Raw genomic sequence first — 5,065 nt, 5'->3', positions numbered from 1 at the left:
AGACCTTTCAGCCAATAGGCGGAGACGACTTTCCCGAATGCTTCGTTTGGATTGGATATTAGGCTTCAGGGGGAGGAGCTAAGTAAGCGTCGGTTCAGTGTCTTTGTCTACGCTCGTTTCTTTTACATGCAGTTTATTGTAGTGATTTGATCACGTTGCTGTTCAAATGTCAGTTTCTCCTTATTAACGATACACTTTATTGTATTTTTGAATCGATATCCATGAATACATTACTTCTTTGGGAAGGTATTTTTTTTCTTAGACAGTCATGAAATAAAGAGATTTTAGACATCTACATTATAAAAACATATTGATGATGATGATATTATATGTAAAAACCTACATTTATTTGTCCCAATAGTATTACTCTAATGTACGTGTTACTCTAATGTAATCGGGTGTGTATATCTAATGCTGTGGAGTGCTGTCTAGACATACTGGCATGGCAAAGGTGAGCTGATAAATGCGCCTTTATTTGAATTTCAGTGAGTGTCAATGAGCTCCCCTTTAACCTCATCTCTGTCGCCCCCTCATGGACACAAAGAGAAAATACACATCAAATGACAATGAGAAACAAATAGATTGTCTTTTTGAAAAATCACTGACGGGAAGAACTCCAAGGACCCTGATAAGTGTCCGGAATGACGTCATCAAGTATATACTTTACATTTTAAATGTCTGTGGAGGAGCTCTGACCTAATGTGGTACCATTTGAATGTCTACTTTCTTTGGCATTCGTTTTACACAAAGTAACTTATTTACACTAAATTACTCTGGGGCCATTTCCACCTGGATTTGGCCTACCCAAATTGAAAAGCTTCCCATACCCCCATACAGTGTCTAAATACACAATTTTGTTGTCATTTGACAGGAAACCCTTTTGAAGTTACATAAAACACTGCTAAAAGTGATAAACATTTAAATATGTGTTGTCTGAGCTGTAATAAACCAAAAAAAGAGGCGCTTTTAGATTTTTTGGTTATAAATTAATTTTAGATTTTTTTGGTTATATATTTAATTTGTAAAGTGTATATCTCAGGCCCTGTGGGCTTTTGGCTGTTTCCAGCATATGTCAGAAAATACTGGGAAAAAAATATTTTGTGGCACTGGGATATTGCAATTATACCACTGTACATCGGGAGACGTGCATATTGGAGATTTGGGTAGGCAGAAATTACATAAAAAAGGCAATATTGCTCCCTTCAGATACATGATACAGACATGATACAGACAAAAACATTTTTTTCCAGTAATTGCTGCCATCTAGTGGAAACAGCCAGAACTGTCTGCAGGGTGCTAGAGCTCACACTTTAAAAAATGAATTTATATAAAACGTATTTAAAAAAAGAGTCTTTTTTTGGGGGGGTTATTACAGCTCAGACAACATACTTAAATGTTTATCACTTTTAGCAGTGTTTTATGTAACTTCAAAGGGTTTTACTGTAAAACTCATAGGCCTATAGGCCTATTATAACATAATATACACAAAGCAAGCCTCTCTAAAGCCAGGTAGCAGAGCAACAGAAAACAACAGCAAACCGAATCTGTGGTAAATAAATACTTGTTGCAGAAATGTTGCAGGGGACATTATATTCTATTGAGATTCATGAGGAATCACTGTTTTGGCCATTTGTTGGTCGAGAGACATTTATGTAGGAAAGTTGGGAAAGTATTTTCATATTATTTAAGTTGGACTGAATGAGAGCTTGTGGTCTGTGTGTGAGCTGTCTTGTGTGGTCACCATGGTATTCTTCTCATGCATGAAATTGTTTTGAATTGAGGTTCAATTGAGACGCACTGAAATGGATAAAAAGATTCATTTATGTATGCAAATGAGATGTGTTTATGCACGTATAATTCCCCACTGCACCCTGGTCTCTGTACCGTATGTGTGCAATGCAAAAAGAGATTTGAAATCATCATTCAATGCTTTTCTGGAAGCTATTTGGATACTTTTGGATGTCATAATGGTTTTAGTCCACCTGTAATGAGAATAGTATTAGCAAACACTTCCCTCAATAACAGAATTGTGTGTGTGTGTGTGTGTGTGTGTGTGTGTGCGTGTGTTGCTCCACACTCACACTCCTTTTTCTTTCATTTGTTTTGCTTTTCATTTGAGACAGAGATGATGTGAGTGAGAAAGACAGAGAGAGATATTTAAGAAAACAAATGAGTGGCCCTTCTGGTCGTGATCTCAGTTTGAAAAGAAATAAAAACAGACAGGAGACACTGCTGCTGCCAGTATCGACTAACCATGCCATTTGTCTGTCATCCTCAGAGCTTTTACGCTAATAGATTCTGCTCAGGATCTTTAGCCCTGTGTTTTCACTCTCACACCGTGTCCCTATCCGTCTCTCTTTCTCTCTCAGCATGAAGCTGTTTTTCTTCTCTTTCTCCCATATTACTTGGCTGTCATGACATCACTATTCCACACCAGCTGAAGCCACACACACACACACACACACGTCTGGTTTGCTATCTTTGTGGAGACTCTCCATAGGCGTAATGGTTTTTATACTGTACAAACTGCATATTCTATCCCCTTACACTACCCCTACCCCTAAACCTACCCATCACAGAAAAATGTCTGCTTTTTTACATTTTCAAAAAAACATAATTTAGTCTGATTTATAAGCTGTTTTCCTCATGGAGACCAAAAAAAGGTCCCACAAGGACAATGATTTCAGATATTGGCATAATGTAGGGTTTATCAGGACCACACACACACATGAATATTATAATCGCACACAAAATGCTGCAGACTGATGTTCAGCATTGTGTGTGTTTGTGTGTATGTTTTCAAAGCTCCATCAGTGCCACTTGACCTCCTTTGGATAGACTGTTGATGAATGTTACCTTTCTACGTTGTCTCTGTTGGAGGTGAGTGGAGGTGAGTCATGATGTGTGTGAGAGAGAGTGCTCGAGTATATGTGATGGGAGAGATGTCTGTAGGTTTCATTTCCCTTTGATTCACACTTTGTATCACGAAGTGAAAATAGAAGCTCACAAGCATTTCTCAGACACATCCAGACAGACACGCTCTAAACCAACACATACAGTCACTTGCTACTGTGGAATCCCAATTGAAATACTATCCGACTTAAATAGTATGCAATATTACAGTTAGTACATCCCAAATCGGGAAAGCAGGCTAGCATTGAATAGTCTCACTGGCCACGTTATTACAGGTTTTTTTATTCGCTTTGGTACTATTTTCACAAGCAAGGTGTGCAATTTCAAAACTTATACTAACATCACAACAGATCATCAAAAGTGCACTTTTTAAAAACATTTCAGCATATTTTCAATTGTGTTAGTACAATACACAAAACTACAAAGTATCCTTTTCACCACAAAAAATAACTGTTTCATCTATATAAATGTTTCATTCACAGTAACTGCCTTTCAAATGCATCTCTTCTCGTTCAGTTTAATACATTTGTCTATTATTTAATCCAACTGATCTTAATGGTTAATCAATTACAGTTTTTTTTATTCGCTTTGGTACTATTTTCACAAGCAAGGTGTGCATTTTCAAAACTCATAGTGCTAATATCACAACAGATCATCAAAAGTGCACTTTTTTCAAACATTTCAGCATATTTTCAATTGTGTTAGTACAATACACAAAACTACAAAGTATCTTTTTCACCACAAAAAATAACTGTTTCATCTATATAAATGTTTCATTCACAGTAACTGCCTTTCATAAAGCTCTTACTATCAAACTTTTGATTTGCATCTCTTCTCATTCAGTTTAATACATTTGTCTATTATTTAATCCAACTGATCTCAATGGTTAATCAATCAATCATTTGGTTCACCTATAGATTTCTTTTAGATATTGATATACATAGATTCTACTTTGTTTGCAATTTCCGATTTAGCGATTTATCTTAGATTATAACTACTATGTTCAAAGTGCGTGCGCGTGTGTGGCCTGGTAAACTCTACATTATGGGGACAAAATGTCCCTATAAAGATGGCAGTATCCTAATTCCTTGTCCTTGCGCGGACTTTTTTTTTTTTTACTGTAAAGTAAAAATGTAGAAAGTTTTGTGTGATTGATAGGTTTATGGGTAGGGTTAGTGTAAGGGGAGAGAATATACAGTTTGTAACCATTATGCCTGCTTATACCCAGAAAGATAGTGAACCAGACGTGTGTGTGTGTGTGTGTGTGTGTGTGTGTGTGTGTGTGTGTGTGTGTGTGTGTGTGTGTGTGTGTGTGTGTGTGTGTGTGTGTGTGTGCGTGCGTGCGTGTGTGTGTGTGTGTGTGTGTGTGTGTGTGTGTGTGTGTGTGTGTGTGTGAACAGAGCAGAGTAGAGTATAAGGGAAAGGAAACAGTCAATGACAATGTAACATCAGACTGATCAGAAATGCATCAGAAGAAGGGAGATGGCAGATGGCACCAGATACAGCATTTTACATTACAGTATGTATGCATTTGATACTGAAAACAGATTACCATGTTAGAGACTGCCACATTACTGTAACTCACCCTTATAAAGCTCAACTACAGTAGATTCAGTCATATGGTACAGTGAGAGCATTTACTGTATTGGCAGCAAACTCTGTTCTATAGCCCAGAACCTCATGGCTGTGTCGTAACTTCATCACACCTTTTGATAACACACTGAATAGATAGATACTATTACAAACATTATAGATTAAATTACATAAATTAGGTAATGTACGTGTATTTTCTTATGAGGCATATATAGTCTGTGTTACTGTAGATAATTCAGCAATGAGGGAGATTTGAAACATGTATCTTGGATTGTTTGCTGTTGGATGAACTGATTGTTAAAAGTACTGAACTGAAAGAAGATCACACTGTTGTGTTTCAGTGATTAAACCAAATGTTCTCATTACATATTACAATAATCTTGTGTTTGAAACAACGATTATGTGGACTGAAGATATGTGCAACTGAATGAAAGCATTACATCAGGTTTTGAAAGAATGACGAGCTGTGTTACAAGTGTGATCAGTTTAGATTTTTGTACAAAGAGTTTTGAAAATGTGCACCGTACTAGTGAAAATAGTACCAAAGCGAATAAAAAAA

The sequence above is a fragment of the Gobio gobio genome (genome assembly GCF_949357685.1).
Source record: "Gobio gobio genome assembly, chromosome: 10".
NCBI classification, from domain to species: Eukaryota; Metazoa; Chordata; class Actinopteri; order Cypriniformes; family Gobionidae; genus Gobio; species Gobio gobio.
This window is presented reverse-complemented; position numbering follows the sequence as displayed.